The sequence below is a fragment of the Zea mays genome, chromosome 1, assembly GCF_902167145.1.
Source record: "Zea mays cultivar B73 chromosome 1, Zm-B73-REFERENCE-NAM-5.0, whole genome shotgun sequence".
Lineage (NCBI taxonomy): Eukaryota > Viridiplantae > Streptophyta > Magnoliopsida > Poales > Poaceae > Zea > Zea mays.
The window spans coordinates 146,799,771-146,824,316 of record NC_050096.1 but is presented as its reverse complement, the minus strand read 5'-3'; positions in this window follow the sequence as shown (position 1 = coordinate 146,824,316).

Sequence of the window (24,546 nt, the reverse complement as noted above, 5' to 3'; positions counted from 1 at the left end):
AACGTTTACAGATTGAATTTCGCTTTAGTGTGTGTGGAACGATAATTGTTAGTAGTATTTTAAGTGTAAACTTATTGACATGAAGAAATAGAAGAAATACTAAGCCACATATTCCTGGTCAAATGAAGATATTGATTTTACTATTCATGATAAATGTATTCATAAGTATAGCACTTAATTACTTAGAATTAGTAAAATACTTATTTATGTCATAATAACCATGACTATGTTATTAAAAGTCCCATTTAGTAATCTACATTAATTCTTAGAATATTAATGAAAGGTGATTTAGAAATAAACATTGTAATGATACGTATAATTTCTATTTAATAAAGAAAGGAGAAAAACTGAAAGAATATAATTTTATAATAATGTTAAAATGACTTAATTAGGCGCTCATACTTTCCTAATAAATAAAATGATATTTATGTTTTTAAACATAGGTTTCTTACTAATGAAGTAGATAATTTCTTTCTAATTTAAAATGATCTTTTTAATAGATATCATGTTTTTGATTTAACAAGATTCATTATAGATGATTAAGTATAGCCATATTAAATAGAAACTTAAAAGAATATGTAGACCATATGTTTCTTAATAAATAGAAGATAAATATATGTCCAATTAATAGATTATTTATATTTTCTTAATTAAAAGATAACAAGGGTCATTGCTTTTATAAACTAAAATGATAGTTTATACATTTTTTCTTTTAAATGATTTAGGTCATATGTTCCTAAATTGAAACTAAATATAATCAATAGATTATATTTTCTCACAATTTATTAGTTAGACTTACATTTTAATTTGTCCATAACTAGTAATATAAGCGTGATTAATCCGTTCAACACATTGAATCCTTATTATTTATATATATCATTTAATTTTCCTAAAGGATAAAATAAAGAAATTAGTTTTCATGTTCTTTTTATAATTAAAAATGTTAATTTACATATTGTTTTGTATATAGCTTTCTTAATAAAGAATATAGACCATGTACTTTCTAATAAAAATAAAAGATAGTTATTTGTTCATTATCTTTTGTATGAAAATCCACTTAAAGGCCTATAACCTAGCTTTTCATAAAATAGGTGTTTAATAATAATGATCTTTTCACATAAAACCTATTTAGACTTATATCTTAGTTTATCATAAGTGAATGTTTAACAATGATTTATAAGATGTTCCATAATGCTTCTAAAATTAATAACGTGTTTCGTAGCCCATTAACCTTAGATATATAACATATATCTTTTCTAAAAGGTTAAAAATGTTTAATATTGTTATAACATGTTTTATCATCTTATAAACCCTTAATCTTAGACATATCACATATGACGTTTTTAAAAGATTAATTTGGTGAACCTAATATTTGTATATTTTAATTAAGATATTTTTAAGCTCATGTCTTGTTTCATAAAGTATAGATCACACATTTTTGAAAAAAATACCTTCTTATTATAACCATTACTTGCGACGTTCTTTGAAAACAAATGCTCTTTTCGTTAAGCTTTCTTTTAGCTTTGCGTATGGTGAATGTTGTATGTTATTGAGTGGTGTTTGTTTCTTCTTGTTTTTTTGTGTGATATTCAGTGGTTGATCTAGTAGTTAAGAATCAAGATCTATTCCTATCCGTGGAAGAAACTCAAGTTTTCTATAAGCAAGGCAATGGACTTCTCCCTCTGCATACTCTGTTTGATCCCAAACAATACATTTAATAAAGTTTATTCATGGATATATATATGCATAATTTGATGGGTTACCTATTCGGATACACCTAACCTTTTCTATGGTATTCCTTGATCAAACTTGGGTATTATACTTTACCTTTGTAGCTATGCTATTGCTACAACTTTAAATTTATGCAGTCACTCCTGTTTGTGATATTATTGTTCCAAATGGTAAGTTTACATTATTGTTGCTAATCCGACGATTAAGCAAGATCATATAATTTAATTGGAACATGGTGTGACCACCCGGGAAAACAGTGCTACCATGAGGGTGGTATGGGACGCCCTTAGCTAAATAACTAGGGAAGTCTTATGTTGGGTGTCGGTCGTGGTCGACCGAAACGGGGGCATCTGCCAAGCGCTTATATTTCCGGCTCAGGCAGATTGGATACGGGCATAGTTCCCAATGCTTTACCCTCCAGACTGGTCTATAAGTTGGTTACATTAGGTGTTCTTTATGCAGTTTGACCATTTCCAGCATTTGCATAATGAGGACTCTAGGGAAAAGTCTTGTAGTGAGACCCTAGCCAGTCACCTCGGAAGTGAATACGGGACTTGCAAACCCAGGCTAGAAGAGAATCGCGACTCATGGGTAAAGATGCGCCACCTCTGCAGAGTGTAAAACTGATATATCAGTCGTGCTCACGGTTATGAGCAGCCTGGACCCTCACATGATAATTGAACTTGAAGATGGAAATAAATCATGGTCCTCTTTGGTTCAAGTGGTTCTGATCTCATGCAGGTGATATATTTATGTTGATGACATATATGCTGATGAATATTTCATATGCTTAATATGGGTTTGGTATATACTTATACCTAATAATCAGGTGTTGATAATAAAATATTGACCAACTAAAATGCCAATCGCATTAAACTTTAGCCTTACTTGTTACCTTGCATTTTCCCCCACTTGCTGAGCCCCGACCATAAGTGAGCTCACCCTTGCTTAAATTTTGATCAGAAGTTTGCAGATGAAGTTATGATGCTGAGCTCCATGAATGCTAGTCTAGTGATACCCCCGGTCATCTTCCTGTGGATGGATGTCCATGTTTCTTGTACTTTGATTAATAAAGGTTAAGACATTATGTCTGCTCGAAGTGTAATATGTTAATATAATCTTTATTTACGCTTTTATGCATTGTTCTTTTGATATATTACACTCGTGACGTCAACATATGTGTGGAAATAGATCCTGGCACACATATGCTATGCAATCGGTTTTGCCCCCTAAAACCGGGTGTGACAGTTACTCTATAATCTAAGTCTTTGAGACTATTTTTTGTTTTCAAGTCTATAATATGCAGTAGTCTCATTGAAGGAAAATGGAGTCTCCGGAGAAAGACAATAAACTTCCACTACAAAGCTAAAAAATCTTCATTTGGTTCCACAAGCGGTTCCATTCAATAATTGGTTTCATTTACATGTATTCTCCAGATTTTAACTAGACTATATTTCATATCTTATACTTTCCATGTTGCTAAATGCATATGTTGTCAAAATATATCTTTTACCTATGCATAGGGGGAGTTATTCTAATCAAACTATACCTTGCACCTCTCGTTCTCATGTGTTTTTCCTAAGTAGAGGATCTTCATCAGAGGGAGTATTTCTTCGTCTGTGACAAAGGGGGAGAATATTCCTTCAAAAGGGAGAATACTCTTTTAGGGGTGTAATATTTTTAGAGGGCAAGACTTTTATTTGCTTCCTATATGCTTTTAATGTCTTCCTTTTTGGTGGTTGATGCCAAACATGGAGAAGTTTTAGGGACCAAAGCATGAAAAATATATCAAACACCAAACACCACCCATTTTCAAAATTTAAAATCTTCATCTTATAACTGGTTTTGGGTCTATAAGTATCTTTGGTAAAAAAATAGGAAGTAAGTGAATTATGGAGTTCGAGGGAAGCTTAAGTCCATAATCTCACTTCGAGGGGACACTAATGCATCCTAGCAAGTAGATTGCATATTTTCATTGAAATATTTGTTATATTTGCTTGCTTTGGTTGTGTTGTCATCAATCACCAAAAAGGGGGAGATTGTAAGGAAAATGGACGCCGAGCCATTTGGCTAAGTGATTTTGGTGTTTGATGATCAACATAACCTTGTGGACTAATATGTGTGCTAGTGTTTGTTTTTATAGTTCACAGGATGCGAAGAGGATTAGACTAAGGCACTGAGGAATCAACACCTCAAAAGAAGACATAAAAGATGCATAGAAGTCCAAGACTCAAGAACAAAAGAAGCCCAAGGAAACAACCACGAAGTGGGCAGTCAACCAGCGCACTGGTGGCGCCGCAGACAGTGAACAATACCTATCCAGTATGCACCACACAGTCCGGTGGGACACCGGGCAGTCTGTGCAGGGAAGCCCGCAACAAGACGCTCTCGGGTTGTAGCACAAGACTAACCGATCTGCACTGGATAGTCTAGTAATGGTCGGATCCAACGGTCAACTGCTATAGACCCCAACGATCGGCTGACGTGGCCAGGGCACCTGTTGGTCACTTGTTCTCAAGTGCTATAAATCAAGAACAAGGCAACACAAGTGTTAATGATTAAAGACCTTCATCTTTCGAAGCATTATCTCTCTTAGGATATAATGATCTTCAGACGAAGGTCATGATGGACGAAGCCTCATCATTTTAATAAGCAAGAATATAAACATGGGCTTATAAAACACAAAGGTAATATGAATAATCATTTTAAGTCATTAGACTATTCATATTCTGTTTTATGTAAATATGAACAAATATCAATGACATTAATATTACATTGTACCTTCGGCTTGACAAAAGGTGATAAAGCAAGAGTGACGCGCGAGTGATTACAATTCAGCGTGAACAGTACGGGGGTACTATTCACCTATTTATAGGCACAGGACGCAGCCCGGACAAAATTACATTTGTATCCTTGATAACTAATCATAATCATAGTACAAATTATCAGGGACTACGTGGTCTTTTCCTCTTTAAGTCAGTGCCATCCTTCGTCTTAAGTATGCCATCATGCCGAAGCTCTTTCAATTGTAGCTTCGACATATATCTTCATGTCATATCTGCTTGCGTATCGTCCTGCCAAAGGTGTTTTTTTCTTAGAGGAACTTCGGTGGAGAAGAAGGCCCCCAACAGTAGCCCCTTTGCGGTGCTAGATCGTTTTTCGTAACGAGCTCAATCCATAAAAAACTCGAAGGCTTCAGAATGTCGAAGGTCCGAAAAACACCTTCCCTAAGCTCATTGCCGAGAAACGATTATAATATTCCAAGCGTCGAGCGGTCCACCGTTCTGCGAGTGCAAGCGGCCTGGCGGTTCACCTTCCCCCCTGCAGCACTATATAAACAGACGGGTTGGTGAGGAGTTACCACAGCATTCATTGCCATTGCACTGTTTTGCTGTTAAAAAATTTAACCATAGCTTAAGCTTTTTGCATTGCGCTTTCGAGCAAACGCTTCATCGCTTAAGGTTAGCTTCATCAAACAGTAAAAACCATCGAAATGGCTAGAGTACGATCAACTGCTAGATTGTCTCGTGAGGGGGACGAAACCGAGGCCGCTGAAACAACACCAATTTCAAAAGTAATGAAGCGATCAGGTTTGGTAGTGGCTGACGAAGGTGCTTCTAATGCCGAAGTAGAACAAACTGTGGTTGAAGGTGAAAATGTTGATGAGAGTGAAGAAGACTACAACATTCTGATCCCAACGAAGCCTAGTCATCTGGATTTTGAGAAATCTACTTTGACGAAAGATGACATGCCTATGATGATGAAATTGGGTTATTTTGGAGAGGCTGAAAGCAAACTTATTCGATTTGCTGGAGAAGAGACTATCCTAGAGCCGAAGAAGGATGAGGTTGTCGTTTTCAAGAGCTTCTTCAGAGCAGGGCTGCGATCCCCCCTGAATGAAATGATAGGGGTAGTTTTAAAGAACATTGAAATATATCTTCATCAGCTGACTCCCAACGCCATTGTTAGACTCAGCATCTATATCTGGGCCCTCCGAAGCCAAGGGATGAGTCTAGATGCCGAAGCTTTCTGTCGAGTGCACGAGCTGCACTATTAGACGAAGGCTAGGGCAGATGGCCTTCATGAAAATTTTGGTTGTTACAATTTTGTGTATCAAAAGGATACAAAAGCACCAGCCCTTAGCTACCGCACAAAGTGGCCAACTGGTTGGAAAATGAATGGTTCTATATGAAGGCTGACGAGAAAAAGAGGGAGAAGCTGATGACCATGGTCATGAGTCCACTGAGTTTGAGCTTCAGAATGACTAGGCCCTTATGCAATATGCAACTGGGGTCACCCTGTCAGCTGGCCGAAGTAGAATTTAGAGTGGTAGCTGAGCAGATCAGTACCAGGGACTTGGTGCAAGAATACTTGGCGAATAGAACATATCCGACGTCAAGTGGCTGGGGAATGCCGAAGAGGAAATAAGCGGGGAAGAAGCATGAACTTGTTCATCTTGCTTACCGTTTCAAATTTGAAAAACAATTCAAGAAGCCTTGCAAAGAATGGCTAGACATGATTGAGACTATGTGCAACGAAATACTTGGGAATTATAGCAAAAAGAAAGATCAACTGATGACTGCAGCCTTCGCTACCTGGCCAAAGCGAAGATTGAACTGGGTGATGGACACCTTGAAGTTTGAATACCCTGATTATGAAAGGCTTGACAAAGGAGCCGAAGGGGTGAAAAGAAAAAGAATTGTCAGCATTCTGAGCAGGTAGACTGCTAGAATGGTAAAGGAGGACGAGAAGGCTTCAAAGAAGACAAAAACTGCTCCTGAGCCAAAGGTGGCAGTGTCAAAAAAGGGGAAGACTGAAGCTCCAGAGCCGAAGGTAACTGAGGCAACGGAAGAAACTCTTTCAACACCTCCTGCTGCTGAAATAGCAGAAATTCTAAAGGTAATGACTGAATCCTTACCCATCAAGCTCCTAAGTCCTCTGGGGCCAAAACTGACGAAACTTCTAAAGAAGAAGGATGAGCCTTCGGCTACAAAGGAGAAAGCTGACGGTCAGAAAAAACAGAGAATTGTTAATGTCATGCAAGCCATTGAGCGGACACCACCGCTGACCTCGGCATCCAGAATAGCACCTATTACAAGTGCTGAGGCCACTGCCGAAGCTGCCAATCTTGAAAGTACACTGTCAGGGATTGATAAACTTCTTTCGGATATGGCTGTAGAAGAGACAGCTGCGGTTGCAGAGAAGGTCATGGCCGCAGTGCCTGACAAAGGGGAAAAGATTGCTGATGCTACTTCAGAAGAAAGGGACTTTGATCTTCAGAACCTGGTGGGTCAAGAATTGTCCGAGGCTGAGAAGAATGAGCTACAGGAATATGGGATATCCTGTGGCTACCAGCCAGAGCTATGATCTTTGGTGGAATTGACGAAGGAGCCTTAGGATGCATTCTCGGTCGCGCCGGGCCAAAAATAATCGGCACTTTATCGAAGAGTGTCGGTTTCCCGAAGCTTGAGGCTGATATTAGCGGCTATCAGCGACAACATATCGTCGGTAATCTATTTTATTCCAATTTCAAGGTAAAATTATTTTTGCCTAGATTTCTGTTATATTTGTGATGAATCAAAATTTTCTGATGTCAGCTTATTTCCACAAAGTATGCTGCTAAGTAAAGCATTGAGGATGCAACAAGACCTCGAGGCAAGAAGAATGAAATCATAATCGAGGGCTTGGAGAGTAAAAGTAAGGATTACAAAGCTTCTCTAGAGAAGAAGGACTTCCTGCTTCAAGCAACAGAGGGTTCGCTTGCAGAAATTCAAGCTAAAAATGCTAGATTAAGCGAGGAACTTCTCCAAAGTCAAACAACCTTAAAGGAAAAATTAGAGAGCTTAGAACAAGAGAAGAAAGATCTGCAAGCAAAATATGAAGCCGAAGCTGATAAAAATACAAAGCTACAGAAATCTTTGAAGGACCTTCGGGATACATGTTTGAATTTTGGCAACCGCTGCGTGCAACGGTTGAAAGAGGTCTTCAGCTCGGTTGGGGCCAGCTCTGAAGATATTACCCCTTCGTCTAAAGGCATATCAAATACCTTCAAACATATTGAAAAATGAAGTTGATGCACTCGATGAAGTGATAGCTGGGCATGGTGACTTCTGTGCTTTGCTAGCTTGTCGCGGCACAGCTGCCGCATTCTTGAAGGCCGGTTGCACGCATGCAAAGACAGTAAACAGAACAACCTTTAGCCTATCGCTAGTAGATTTGATTGATATTCCTAGTGAAGCTCGAAGCATCGGAAACAGATTCATAACTCAGATTTGGGCTAAGGGTGGACGAGAGATGGCTGGGGACGAAGCCGCCAACCTGCTTAAACCAGTATGGAACTTATACCTGTTGCTTACCTTGATTCTTATAATTACTTTTACCTTATTCCATTGTTTTTCTGCAGGATAGCGGTGCCGAAGATTGATAACCCAAAGCATATTTCGAAGGTTGCTGAGATGAAGCTTCTCTTTAAGCCTTCCTGTATAGAGCTTAGGAATATTTTGCATTATCTTTGCAAAAAATTGTAATCGAGAATTAAACAGTATTGTGTATATTTTCTATACCTTGTAATATATTTTTACCTTTTCATCCATGTACGAATTGCTTTGCTGTGGACGAAACTTTTATCTTTTGAGCCGAAGGCAAAAACACCTTCCCTTCTTTACGTACACATCAAAGCATTTCCTTGCATAAAATGTTTGTATGTTTGAAACGAAGCTTCTTGATGTTCATCGAAGTACTTTGTCGTTGAAGCCGGAGTATTTCTGTTCGTGCTTTATGTCATAATGATGATGATCCTACGAATGTCTAAATGAATGTCTGTATGAATGCAATGCATGATGTGATGTAATATGCAAATGAATGTCCCAAGCGCACACGAAGCCACACCAAGACTCTGCATCCCCTTAGGAACGACTTTGGAGTCTTTAAGCTCTGCATTCCCTTAGGAACGACTTTGTAGCTTCTTCACCTTCTATTTCGGTGGCATTTAAGCTCTGCATCCTCTTAGGAACGACTTTGGAGCTTCTTCACCTTCTATTTCGGTGGCATTTAAGCTCTGCATTCCCTTAGGAACGACTTTTGAGCTTCGGAACTTACGCTGCGCTCCCTTAGGAACGACTTTTGCAGCTTTGAAACTTACGTTGCGCTCCCTTATGAATGACTTTTGCAGCTTCGTCATCCTTGGGGTGATTACAGCTCTGCATCCCCTTAGGGACGTCTTTTGAGCTTTTCCCTGTTTTCTTTTGCACTCGATGGTGCAGGTTTTGATATTACATATTACATCTTTGGGGGATTTTGGCCCTTGTATTACATGGGGCTAAATAAGAATGAAAATTACAAACTATGGCCTCATTAAAAACCTTTCTCTCCTCCTGAAAGGAAAAGGGTTCCATAGGGAAAATAGAAAAGATTACATCAATTACACATAGTACCGCTGAAGCTCATCCGCGTTCCAAGTTCTGGGTATGTCATTGCCGTCCATATCCTTCAATCTATAAGAACCGGGTATTAACGAAGATACTACCAGAAAAGGACCTTCCCACTTCAGTTGTAACTTGCCCACTGTATCTGGGTTGGCTATTCTCCGAAGCACCAAATGACCTGGCTTGATATTTTTCAATTGAACTTTCCTATCATGCCATTTTATTGTTTTGGCCTGATACTTATTGTTGTGTTCTATGGCATGAAGTTTGGTCCCTTCTGTAGTATCTTATGTTATTTGAGAATCAGCTTCGTCCTCTGTTGAAGCTGTGGTTCTTATTGATCCTGTCTTTGCTTCTTCTGGTGTTATTGCTTCATCACCAAACAAGAGCTTGAAAGGTGTAAAGCCTGTTGACCTTGAGACAGTTGTGTTATGGCTCCACACCACTTTGATCAACTCTTCTGGCCACTTTCCTCTAGGTTGATTGAAGATTAACTTCATTATTCTTGTCATTATAATTTCATTTGCTCTCTCTACTAACCAGTTTGATTCTAGATGTCTTACTGATGCCAAATGAATTTTTGTACCAATTCGGTCACAAAAATCTTTGAACATTTCGGCATCAAATTGAGTTCCATTGTCAACAGTTATTGCCTTCGGCACGCCGAAACGACAAACAATATTTTGCCAAAAGAATTTATGTACTGTGGCTGAAGTTATTGTGGCTAAAGGCTTTGCTTCGATCCACTTAGAGAAATACTCCACTGCCATGACGACGTAAATCAAATTTCCTTGTGCTGGTGGAAGTGGACCTAACAAATCCAAACCCCACCTTTGAAGTGACCAAGATGGCTGTATTAACTGAGTTAAGGACGAAGGTTGTTTCTGGTCTTTTGCACATCTTTGGCAATTTTCACATTTTTGAACCAAGCCTGTTGCATCCGAAGCTGCCTTCGGCCAGTAAAATCCTTGTCTGAAAACCTTCCCGAGCAAAGGCCTAGACCCAATATGAGACCCACATAATCCTGCATATATTTCCTTCATCAATTCTTGACCTTCGGTTCTGGACAAACACTTGAGTAATGGAGAGCAGACTCCATATTTATATAACTCCCCTTCTATGATCACATATAGTCTTGTTCTTGCTTCCATTCTTTTATTATAAACTTCGTCATCTGAAAGACATTTGCCTTGGAGGAAAGATATAATCTCAGTCCTCCAATCTTCACTCTGTACAGGTGATATTGCAAGTACTGCTCTCTCCATCAGTTTGACTGAAGGTGCTTTTATTGTTTCAAAGAACACTTCCAAAAGCAAAGGAAACCCCTGTGCTACTGACTTGGCTAGCAAATCCGCATGCTCATTTTCCCCTCTTGGAATATTTTTTATAGAAAATCCTTCAAAAGAAGCTTCCAATCTTTGGATTGCATCCAAATATTTTTCAAGCTTCGGATCCCTTGCCTTGCTACTTTTGACTACATGGCCATAAATAACTTGAGAATCAGTTTTTAGGATTGCCCTTCTTATTCCCATTGCCTTTAGCTTTCGAAGCCCTAAGAGAAGAGCTTCATACTCGGCAATGTTATTTGTACAACTAAAGTCCAATTTTACTGCATAACATGTCCTGACTTTAGAGGGCGCTACTAGAACAGCAGCCGCTCCTGTGCCGAAGGTTCCCCAAGAGCCATCACAGAATACCGTCCAGGCTTTGGCATCTTTTGTTGCTTCTTCTCCTTGAGCCCCTAGCGTCCAATTAGCAATGAAATATGCTAACACCTGAGATTGAATTGAGGATCTATGTACATAATCAATGGTAAATTCATTAAGCTCCGCAGCCCATTTTCCAATTCTTCCTGTAGCTTCTCTGTTTCTCATTATATCCTTCAGAGGTTGTGATGAAGGGACTATTATATGATATGCTTGAAAGTAATGCCGAAGCTTTCTGGAGGCCATCAACACAGCATACAATACCTTCTCCAATTCTGTGTAATTTTTCTTTGATAAACTGAGTACTTCGGATACGAAGTATACCGCTGCTTATCTTTTTACTTGGCCATCTTGCTTCTCCTGTACAAGTGCCGCACTGACTGCAGAATGGGAGGCAGCCACATACACGAGGTATGGTCGGCTGATGTGGCTAGGGCACCGGACAGTGAACAGTGCATGTCCCGTGCGCCCGACGATAGAAACAACAAATTTCTGTCCAACGGCTGTAATTGAGAGGGAAGGCTTTAAATACCCTCCCAACTAGCCATTTGAAGGTGTGGGAGCCCAAGCAATATACCAAGACATATTGTAGAGATTTCCAAGTGCTCAAACACCCAAGTGCTTAATAGAATCACTAGGTGATTAGCTTAGGTGCTTTACAAAGTGCTTAGGTTAGTTAGACCGCTTATACGCTTGCTCTAGGTGAATGCTAGTTAGTTGAGTGAGTTTAGAAAAACCACACAACCCCTCAGCTCTTATGCGAGCCGTTGTAATTATATCGAGTGGGACGAGAGTCTTGCGAAACCGTGACAAACGAGTTTGTGTCACGGCTGCCACCGTGTACCACAGGAAACGAGGCCCACAGTGTTTCGGCCAGAAGATCATTAGTGGAGACGCGCGGGGAGCGTCCGAGAGGAGTCGAAAGCGGAGCACCACTTGCGCGTGGAGAAGGCCCGCGGCTCTCTACGGAGTTACTCGACCGAACTACTTGGCACCAACAAGGATTAGTCGGAACCTTGCATGGTTTCGGATAACTCGGTAAAAATACATGCGTCATCCACAAGAGTTTGCAACTCTACCTTTCTCTTTACCCTCCTCATTTATATTAAGTATTTAAGTTTCAATCTTGTCTCAGTAGTTAATTTATTTAGATTGAAACTTAGGCTTTGTGGTAGAGATAGCAACACATACACAAAACCTAGTTTGCACCTTCTTGAATTGTTTATTTGCATAGGTTTTGCTCTAGGGATTTAATTGTGACCTAGTTTAGAGATAGTTTTTAGAAGTCCTAATTCACCCCCCTCTTAAGCGTCACCATTTCCTTCAACTTTGTCTACTATGTTAAGGGTTGTTCTAAAGAAGAACATTAAGGTTTGGGAAGATTGTTTGCCTCATACTGAGTTTTCTTATAATCAATCATTACATTCTACTGCAAAGATTTGCCCATTTTAGATTATATATGGTTTGTTGCCTCGTGCTCCTATTGATTTAATGCCTTTACCATCTTCTCAAAAACTAAATTTTGATGCTACTAAGTGTGCTGAATTGATGTTAAAACTGCATGAAACTACTAAAGAAAACGTTGCAGATTTAAAGCCCTACTTGGCAGAGGAAATTGAGCTTGAGTAGAGAATGACTCAAATGCATGAAGGGGAGGATGATGAGGACATCCACACCACTGATACATCCATGAAAATACATGTACCAATTTCTGGTCCCATTACTCAGTCCCATTACTCGTGCTCGTGTTCGCTAACTCAACCATTAGGTGAGTACACTCTTGGGTTCATGTTGGGGACTTGTTCTCAAATGCTATGAATTAAGAACAAGGCAACACAAAATATTAATGGTTAAAGACCTTCGTCCTTCAGAGCATTATCTCCCTTAGGATATAATGATCTTCAAACGAAGGTTATGAAGGACATACCTTCATCATCTCAGTAAATAATAATGAAAGTAGGAGCAGATGAAACATGAGAAGCATCATGAATAATCATATGACATCATTAATATATCATCATGAATGAATATAAACAATATTGAATTACATTTATACCTTCGGCTTGACAGAAGGCAAAAATCCAAGTGTGACGTGCAAGTGAATACAAGTCAGCGTGAACAGTACGGGGTCACTGTTCATCTATTTATAGGCACGGGACGCAGCCCAGTAGAGATTACATTCATGCCCTCGATAAGTGACTATAAACATGACACAAACTATCCTGGACTGATCACTCTTTTCCTCTTTAGGTCGGTGCAGCCCTTCGTCTCAAGGCATGTCACTATGCCGAAGCTCCCTGGATCGCAGCTTCGGCCTGTACCTTCATGCTACGTCTGCCTGTGCCAACTTGCTTAGAGGACCTTTGGCGATGAAGCAGGCCCCCAACAGGAAACGATTAAAATATTTTGAGCGCGAGGTGGCCCACCACGCAGCGGGTACGATCGATGTGGTGATTCTCGTCCCAGGCGCCGAGTGGTCCACCGTTCAGTGGGTGTGGGTGACTGTTCAGCGGATGCAAGCGACTTGGCGATTCATCTTCCCACCTGCAGCACTATATAAACAAACAGGTAGGTGTGGAGTTACCACAACATTCAATGCCATTGCACTATTGCACTGTTGAAAATTTTAACCATAGCCAAAGCTTTTTCATTGCATTCTAGAGCGAACCATCATTTTGAATTCGCTTCATTAAAAAAGAGAGCTTCATAAAAAATTGTAAAAGACATCAACTTCGTAAAAACCTCAAAAGGTCCATCAGATGGCTAGAGTAGGCTCGACCGCAAGGGTAACTCGTGAAGGAGAAGAGACCGAGGCCACAAAGACAGCTCCGATTTCCGAAGTCATGAGACAATCAGGCTTAGTTGTGATAGAGAGAATTGTTGATGAAGGAACTTCTGCTGCCGAGGCTGAGCAGGTTGATATTGAAGAAGAAAATGCTGATGAAGAAGAGAAGATTATAGCATTCTGATCCCATCAAAACCCAGCCACTTGGATTTTGAGAAATTTACTATGTCTGAAGCCGACGTGCCCATGATGATGAAGGTGGGTTAGTTCGGAGAAGCTGAACGGAAACTGATCCGATTTGCCGGAGAAGAGACCACCCCAATGCCAAAAGATGATGAAGTAATTGTTTTCAAGAGTTTTTTCAGAGCCAGACTACGATAACCTCTTAACGAGAAGTGTTGAAGAATTTTGAAATTTATCTTCATCAGCTGACCCCTAACGCTATCGTTAGGCTCAGTATCTACATCTCGGCCCTTCGAAGCCAAGGGATGAACCTAGATGTCGAAGCATTTTGCCGAGTGCACGAGCTGCACTACCAAACTAAGGCCAGAGCAGACGAGCTGCATGAAAATTTTGGCTGCTATAACTTCGCGTATCGCAAAGATACGAAGGCTCCGGTCCTCAGCTATCGTGGCCAACTGGCTGGAAGAGCGAATGGTTTTATATCAAGGCCGATGAAAAGAAAAGGGGGAAACTGATGACGATGATCATGTGCCCGCTGGCTTTGAGCTTCGGAATGACCAGACCTTTGTGCAACATGAAGCCAGGGTCAGCATGCCAACTCTCTGTATCAGAATTCAGGGTGGTGGCTGAACAGATCAGCACTAGAGATGTAGTTCAAGAATACATGGCTCACAGGACAGCTCCAACGTTAAGTGAATTTAGCATGCCGAAACTAAAGGGAACGAAGAAAACACATGAGCTTGTGTAATTGCCTTATCGCTTTAAGTTTGAGAAGCAGTTCAAGGGGCCTTGCCAAGAGTGGCTAGAAATGATTGAGACAATGTGCAATGAAATTCTGGGAAACTACACCAAAAAAGAAGATCAATTAATGACTGCAGCCTTCGGCACCCGACCAAAACGAAGGTTGAACCGAGTAATGGACGCTTTAAATTTTGAATACCCTGATTATGAGCGACTCAGAAAGGGTGCCGAAGGGACAAAGAGAAAGATGGTTGTTAGTGTTCTGAGCAGGCTGGCTGCCAGAATGGTGAAGGAGGATGAAAAAACTTTGAAGAAGAGAAAATCCAGTCCCGAGCCGAAAGCGGCGATTTTGAAGAAGAGAAAGGCTGCAAGTCCAGAGCCGAAGGTGACTGAGGTGGAAGAGGAAACTCCTTCAAAACCTCCCACTGCCAAAGTAGAAGAGATTTTAAAGGTAATGACCGAATCTTTACCTATCAAGCTGCTAAGTCCTCTGGGACCGCATCTGACGTAGCTTTTTCAGAAGAAACAAGAACCTTCGGCTACAAAGAAGGTAGAGGGGCTGAAAAAGCGGAGGATTGGTAGCGTGATGCAAGCTATTGAAAAGACGCCTCCTTCAGCCTTGGTATCTAAGATAGCACCTACTGCAAGTACCGCGGCCCCTGCCGAAGCTGCAGCTGCCACCGAAGCTACCAACCTAGATGCTACCTTATATGGGATTGATAAATTGTTATTGGATATGGCCACAGAAGAAACAGTTGCAGCTCTGGAACAGGTCATGGCCCCAAAGCCTGACAAAGGAAAGAAGATTGCCAAAACTGCTTCGGCTAAGGAAGATTTTGAGCTTCGAAACCTGATCGGTCAGGAACTATCTGAGGCTAAAAAGAAGGAGTTGCAGGAATACGGTATTTCCTGTGGCTACCAGCCAGGAGCCATGCACTTTGGTGGAATCAATGAAGAGGCCTTGGGATGTGTTCGTGACCATATCGGGGCAAAGGTAATCGGCACTCTATCAAAGAGTGTCGGGTTTCCGAAGCTTGAAGCCGATATTAGCAGCTACCGACGACAACATATCATCGATAGTTTATTTTATTCCAACTTTAAGGTAAGATTCTTATAATAAAACAAAATTTTATTATTTGTTTGAATCAATGAAGTTAGCTGATGAGGGTCTATTCTGTACATAGTATGCTACTGAGTAAAGCGCTGCAAATGCAACAAGACCTCCAAGATAAGAAGAATGAAATTATAATCGAGGGTTTGGAAAGCAAAATCAAAGAACACGAAGCCTCTCTTGAAAAGAAGGATTTCCTAATCCAAGCAGTGGAGGGTTCCCTTGCAGAAGCGCAGTCCGAGAATATTAGATTAAACAAGGAACTCCTACAGAAGTCAGAGAGCTTCGAACAGGAAATGAAAAACTTGCGAGCAAAATACGAAGCTGAAGCTGCTGAAAATTCGAAGCTGAAACAATCTTTAGAAGAGCTTCGGAACATGTGTCTGGATTTTGGCAGCCACTGTGTACAGCAACTAAAGAAGGTTTTTAACTCGGTTGGGGCCAGCGCCGAAAAATTTACTCCTTCGGCCGAAAACATTTCTAGCAACTTCGAACATATCGAGGGTGAAGTAGAAGCGTTCGACGAAGTAATAGCCGGGCATGGAGACTTCTGTGCCCTGCTAGCTTCTCGTGGTACAGCCGCAGCATTTTTGAAGGCTGGATGTACACACGCAAAGATTTTAAATAGACCAAACTTTAGCCTATCTACATCGAATTTGGTTGACATCCCCAATATAGCCCGAAGCATAGGGAGCAGATTCATAATGCAAATTTGGGCGAAGGGTGGTCGAGAGTTGGCTAGCGACGACGCACGAAGCCTCCTAAAGCCGGTACGATACTTATACCTGTTGCTTGCTCTCTTGTAATTACTTTTTACCTTATACTGTGTTGTTGTGTACAGGATGACGATGCTGAAGGTCAATAGTTCGAAGCTCTTCTCGAAGATTACTGAAGCTGATGAACAAGGCTTAGAAATATTTGAAGTATCTTTGTAAAAGATATCGTAATTTAGGAATCAAACATTACTCTGTAAATTTGTCCATACCTTGTAATATATTTTTACCTTTCCATCCGTGTGTGAATTTCTTTGATGTGGACGAAACTTGTTTCTTTTGAGCCGAAGGCGAAAAACACCTTCCCTTCTTTTCGTACACAACGAAGCATATCTTTGCTTCTTTATGCTCATCAAAGCATTGTCATCAAAGCTGAAGTAGTTGTCTGTGTTTTATGTTATGATGATGATGATCCTAAGGATGTCTACATGAACGTGTATGAATGCAATGAATGATGTAATGTAACATGCAAATGAATGTCGAAACATACACACACGAAACCACATCCAGACTCTGCATTCCTTTAGGAACGTCTTTTGAGTCTTAAGCTCTGCATCCCCTTAGGAACGACTTTTGAGGTTCTTCACCTTCTATTTTGGTGGTATAAATTCTGCATCCCCTTAGGAACAACTTTTGAACTTCTTCGCCTTATATTTCGGCGGTATAAGTTCTACATCCCCTTAGGAACGACTTTTGAACTTCTTTGCCTTATATTTCGGCGGTATTTGGCTCTGCATTCCCTTTAGAACGACTTTTGAGCAGAAAACTTACGCTGCGCTCCCTTAGGAATGAATTTTTGTAGCTTCGTCATGCTCTGCATCCCCTTGGGGACGACTTTTGAGCTTCTTCCTGTTTCTCTTTTTGACCTCGATGGTGCAGGCTCAGATTTTACATGTTACATCTTTGGGCGATTTGGCCCTCATGGGGCTAAATAAGAATGAAAAATTACAAGCTATGGGCCCATTAAAAACCTTTCTCCCCTCTTGAAAGGAAAAGGGTGCCATAGAAGAAATGAATAAGAAAAATTACATCAAATTACACATAATATCGTCGAAGCACATCCGCATTCCAAGATCTGGGTATGTCGTTGTCGTCCATATCCTTCAATCTGTAAGAACCGGGTCTTGACGAAGATACTACCAGAAAAGGACCTTCCCACTTTAGTTGCAACTTGCCCACTGTGTCTGGGTTGGCCACTCTCCGAAGCACCAAATGCCCTGGCTTGATGTTTTTCAATCGAACTTTTCTATCACGCCACTTTACTGTTTCGGCCTAGTATTTATTGATGTGCTCTATAGCCTGAAGTCTGGTCCCTTCTATAGTATCTTTTGTTACTTGATAATCAACTTCGTCTTCTTCCGAAGTTGTTGTTCTTATTGATCCTGCTTTTGCTTCTTCTGGAGTTATAGCTTTGTCACCAAATAATAGCTTGAAGGGTGTAAATCCTGTTGATCTTGACGTAGTTGTATTGTGGCTCCACACCACTTTAATCAGCTCGTCTGGCCACTTTCCTCTGGGTTGATTGAAGATTAGCTTCATTATTCCTGTCATTAAAATGTCATTTGCTCTTTCTACCAGCCTATTTGACTCTGAATGCCTAACTGATGCAAAATGAATCTTCGTACCAATCTGGTCACAGAAATCCTTGAATGTCTCGGTATCAAACTGTGTTCCATTGTCCACGGTTTTTGCCTTCGGCACGCTGAAACGACAAACAATATTCTGCCAGAAGAATTTTTGGACTGTAGCCGAAGTTATTGTAGCCAAAGGCTTTGCTTCAATCCACTTAGAAAAATATTCTACTACCACCACAACATACTTCAAATTACCTTGCACCGGTGGAAGTGGACCTAACAAATCCACGCCCCATCTTTGTAATGGCCAAGTAGGCTGTATCAGCTGCGTGAGAGATGAAGGTTGCTTCTGGTCTCTTGCACATTTTTGACAATTCTCGCACTTTTGAACCAGCTCTGCTGCATCCGAAGCTGCCTCCAGCCAATAAAATCCTTGCCTAAAAACCTTTCCCAGCAGAGGCCTGGACCCAATGAGAGATCCACACAGACCTGCATGTATTTCCCTCATTAGCTCTATACCTTTGGTTCTGGATAAACACTTGAGGAGTGGAGAGCACACTCCATGCTTGTACAACTCTCCTTCTATCATGACATATGGTCTTGTCCTTGCTTCCATTCTTTTATTATAAACTTCATCATCCGAAAGACAATTTCCTTGGAGGAATGATATTATTTCAGTCCTCCAATCTTCACTATGTACAAGTGATATTGTGAGGACTGCTCTCTCCATGAGTTCAACCGAAGGTGCTTTTATTGTCTCAAATAATACTTCCGAAGGTAGAGGGAGCCCATGTGCTGCTGATTTGGCCAGTAGGTCTGCATGCTCATTTTCTCCTCCTAGGATATTTTTTACAGAAAAACCTTCGAAAGAAGCCTCCAACCTTCGGACTGTTTCCAAATATTTTTCAAGCTTTGGGTCCCTTGCCTTGCTGCTTTTATCCACATGGCCAGAGATGACTTGGGAGTCGGTTTTAAGAATCGCCCTTCTTACTCCCATTGCCTTTAGCTTCCTAAGCCCTAACAGAAGGGCTTCGTATTCAGCAATGTTGTTTGTACAACTAAAGTCCAGTCTTGCTGTGTAGCATGTTCTGACTTTAGAGGGCGCTCCTAAGACAGCAGCGGCTCCTGCGCCGAAGGTTCCCCAAGAACCATCACAGAAAATTGTCCAGGCTTCAGCGTCCTTTGTTAATTCTTCCTGAGCCCCTGGCGTCCCATCGGCGATGAAATCTACTAATGCCTGGGACTGAATTGAGGACCTATGCACATAATCTATAGAGAATTCATTGAGCTCAGCGGCCCATTTTCTGATCCTCCCAGTAGCTTCTCTATTCCTCATTATGTCTTTTAAAGGTTGCGACAAAGGAACAATTATATTGTATGCTTGAAAGTAATGCCGAAGTTTCCTGGAGGCCATCAACACAGCATATAGCACCTTCTCTAGTTCTGTGTAATTTTTCTTTGAAAAACATAAAACTTCGGAGATAAAATATACTAGTGCTTGTTTTTTGACTTGGCCATCTTGCTTCTCCTGTACAAGCGTCGCACTAACTGCAGAGTGCGAAGCTGCCACATATAAAAGCAATGGAGCCCCTGGCAAAGGTGGAGTCAGTGTTGTCAGATCGATCAAGTATTGCTTCAACTCTTCGAAAGCTTTCTGCTGAGCCGGACCCCACTGAAAAACTTCGGCTGACTTCAGTATCTCAAAGAATGGGAGATTTCTTTGTGCTGATCTGGATATGAATCTATTCAATGATGCCAGTCTTCCTGTCAGCCGTTGGGCCCCCTTTTTTGTATTTGGCGGCTCCATTCGAAGGATAGCTTCGATCTTATTGGGGTTAGCTTCGATTCCCTTTGTTGATACCAGACAACCAAGAAACTTGCCCTTTTTTACTCCAAAAACACACTTCTCTGGATTTAATTTCAAACCAGCTTGCCTAAAATTGGCAAATGTTTCTTGCAAGTCAGCAATGTGATTCTCTTGCTTCGTGCTCTTTACTATGATATCATCAACATAAGTCAGCACATTCCTGCCTATTTGAGAATGAAGGACCTTGGCTGTCATTTTGCTGAAGCTTCCTCCAGCATTCTTGAGCCTCTCAGGCATTCGAAGGAAGCAATAAGTGCCACTAGGAGTTATGAAGCTAGTCTTTGGCTCATCTTCCTTCTTCATCCATATTTGATGATAGCCTGAATAGCAGTCCGGTAGACTCATGAGCTCTGAAGAACTTGCTACATCTACAAGGGAGTCTTTTCTTGGTAATGGAAATTCGTCCTTTGGACATGCTTTGTTGAGATCTGTGAAGTCAATACACATTCTCCACTTGCCATTAGCCTTCTTCACCATAACAGTGTTAGCTAGCCATTCTGGATATGTTACTTCTCTGATAACACCAGCACTGAGAAGTCTCTTAACTTCGTTCTGAGCACCTTCGGCTTTATCATCAGACATCTTCCGAAGTATTTGCTTCCTTGGCCTGAAAGATGGGTCCACATTAAGTGAATGCTTGATGACATCTTTGTTGACACCACAAAGATCATTAGCTGTCCAAGCGAAAACATCTTTGTTGTTGAACAAAAATCTTATCAAGGTTTTTTCCTGCTCATCAGATAACTGAGATCCCAGCAGTACCCTTTGATTTGCTATGTCTTCACATAAAAGCATAGGCTTCGGCTGGTATGCCGAAGCAGCCTTCTCTCTTTTGTGTTTGTATTGTTGACAAGCTTCAGCTCCATCTATGTTATGTATTGCCTTTGAATCTGTCCAACTTCCTTCAGCCCTCCTAGCAGCTTCTTGACTTCCGTGGACAGCAATGGGCCCTTGTTCCGAAGGTATATTCATGCATAAGTATGCTGGATGAAGTATTGCTTCGAAGGCATTAAGTGTCCCTCGACCAATGATTGCATTATATGGGTATTCCATGTCAACAATGTCAAAAATGACTTGCTCAGTTCTTGTGTTGTGGACATAGCCGAAGGTAACCGGCATTGTGATTTTGCCAAGTGCCACAATCTGCCGTCCTCCGAAGCCACAAAGAGGGTGTGTAGAATCATGGATCTTGTCCTCTGGTTCTTGCATCTGCTTGAAGGCCTTTGCAAATATAATGTCCACTGCACTGCCTATGTCAACCAGAACATTGTGGACCAGAAAACCCTTGATGACACAACATATGACCATAGCATCATTGTGAGGATAGTCTTTTAGCTGAAGATCCTCCTGGGAGAAGGTGATTGGAATGTGGGACCACTTGGACCTGATGAAGGGTCCTTGCACCCCAACATGCTGCACTCTTCTCTGTGCTTCCTTCTTCCGCTTCTTGTTAGCTGGCTCTGAACTTGAACCGCCTGTGATTGGGAACACCAGCTTCGTAGCCGAAGGTGCTACGACTTGGTTGTTGAACGAAGCCATCAACTCAACAGTGGAAGTGAGTTCACCGGAGGTGGGCGCCAATGTTGGTGACTTGTTCTCAAATGCTATGAATTAAGAACAAGGCAACACAAAATATTAATAGTTAAAGACCTTCGTCCTTCAAAGCATTATCTCCCTTAGGATATAATGATCTTCAGACGAAGGTTACGAAGGACATACCTTCATCATCTCAGTATATAATAATGAAAGTAGGAGCATATGAAACATGAGAAGCATCATGAATAATCATATTACATCATTAATATAGCATCATGAATGAATATAAACAATATTGAATTACATTTATACCTTCGGCTTGACAGAAGGCAAAAATCCAAGTGTGACGTGCAAGTGAATACAAGTCAGCATGAACAGTACGGGGTTACTATTCATCTATTTATAGGCACGGGACGTAGCCCGGTAGAGATTACATTCATGCCCTCGATAAGTGACTATAAACATGACACAAACTATCTAGGACTGATCAATCTTTTCCTCTTTAGGTCAGTGCAGCCCATCGTCTCAAGGCATGTCACTATGCCGAAGTTCCCTGGATCGCAGCTTCGGCCTGTACCTTCATGCTATGTCTGCTTGTGCCAACTTTCTCAGAGGACCTTCGACGACGAAGCATGCCCCCAACAGTTCATGTCCATCATATTTAGACCACGAAGACCCGTGCACTTTGTTTTGCTTAGGAATCTAGGAGAATACTAAAAGGAAAAAAGATTTGAGTAGGCGAGATTCGGACTGTAGAAGCACACCAACTTGTGACAGTAACCATGGTCACATGCGGGCTCCGATTTGGGTGTCAAGTACTACATAGAAAGCTTATAAAGTCTGCTTTCATATGGATCTGGAATTATAAACTGAGGCCACCACAATCATCGTTTCCTTACCAAGACCTTTCCTGTCTTTTCTGCCCATGGTGCCATGTCACCTTATTTTGGCCCAATGGGTTGTGTATCAAGTTGAGTCCATTAGGAACGCATCCTTGGTTTGCACCACGACCCCAACACCCATGTGGTCACTGTCCCATGTTTATAAACCCCCTAGCCACCACTAAGAACAGGGGGTTTTGTTTAGATCAAGTTTAGATCTCGCTACTTTTTTGTAAGCGCGCGTGCTGGTTCAGCCGCTCATATTCTTGTCTTCGGAACCCCACCTTATTGAAGATTGAGTTTGGAACCTACATTTACATATGGTAATTGATTACTTGTTCTACTTGTTCTTGCTAGTTCTTCGATTGCTTGCAGGACGAGTGCCCTAGTGGGTAGGGTGTCGCGCTCCACAAAATTGTGATAGCGATAGGAGGTGGTGTATCGGTTGCTAAGGCACAGTCCTTAGAAGGCTGTAGTCGGGTCGTGAACGTCGTCTCCTCCACCAATCGAGTTGTTCTACACCCTCTCATCGAAAGATCGAGAATTCACCCAACGGGTGCACATCGTCCATGCTTTGTCCAAATTATTTAATCCTTCACAAATCCTCGGCATACCAGATGAGATATGACATGTTCTCTGTCATTAAATACAACAACATTTTTGTAGTGTATACATGGACAATATATGTGCTTTGTCTATGTTCTCCAAGCATGGTTCATAGCGACATCAATAAACCTATGGACCTCGGATATGTATGATAGATCTAGCCTTGATAAGTCACACATCTAGGATGTCCTCTCCATCATCAACTATAAAAAAGTAACATCAACACACAAGAACACAAATTGGCAAGACAAACATAAACCATTATTTCTTAACAACTAAATATATCATGGATAAACAAAAAATGGTAAAATATAATCCAATCTTTCTTAGCAACCTTCTTCCAAAAAATATAGATCAAAACCTCCCCCTTGTATTTTGTGAAATCTAGCCCTTCAATGGAAGTTGGACCGTGCGCGAGCTACACAGTTCCAGTCGGTAAGGATGAAGGGGTATTTATACAACGAAGGTCACAAGCGGTGGGATTAGGTGTTGGGGACTTGTTCTCAAATGCTATGAATTAAGAACAAGGCAACACAAAATTGTTAATGGTTAAAAGTCCTTCGTCCTTCGAAGCATTATCTCCCTTAGGACATAATGATCTTCAGATGAAGGTCATGAAGAACGTACCTTCATCATTGCAGTATATATTAATGGAAGTAGAAGCATATGAAACATGAGTAATAACATGAATAATCATATAACACCATTCATATCTCCTTATTTAACCATCATGAATGAACATGAACAATTATTGAATTACATTTATACCTTCGGCTTGACACAAGGCAAACGTCCAAGTGTGACGCACGAATGAATACAAGTCGGCGTGAACAGTACGATGTCACTGTTCATCTATTTATAGGCACGGGACGCATCCTGTGTAGAATTATATTCATGCCCTTGATATTTATTATTTACCTAGGGATAATCTATCGAGGACTAGACAGCCTTTTCCCCTTTAAGTCGGTTTCATTTTCCACTGCCGAGCCGAAGCTTTTCTACGGGTAGCTTCGGCATTGGTTCATCCTTCTCCTGAACTGCGCCCTTCATCTCATGTATAGCTTTATCCCATGTCCGAAGGTTTCTGTACATATATTATACTTGGAAAACATGTTAGTCGTGTTTTTGAGGACCTTCGAAAGACAAAGGCCCCCAACATTAGGCAACCTAAATAATTTATCTCTAACACATGGTGAAACCCTAGATCCAAAATGTGGCTAAAATTGAGGAAAATGAACAAAAATTGACAAGAGAAACATAAGCCAAACTTTCCTAGCAACTAATAAACATAAAAATCTTAATACCAACCTTTCATAGCAACTGCAAAAAAACAATCTTAATTATAATACAACACATGCACCATTCATTAAACAACTAAATATGTCATGGAAAAACATATTTGAGAATTAAACATAAAAAGGAGAGAGGATAAACAAAATCTAACCATCTTAAGCAACCTCATTTGAGGAAATAGAGAAAATAATCTAGCTATACTCTTCTCTCTCCATGGCGAAACCCTAGATCCAAAATATGACTAAAATTGAGCTAGAATGAACAAAAATTGACAAGAGAAACATAAACCAACCTTTCTTAGCAATCTTCTTCCAAAAAATGAAGATCAAAATCTC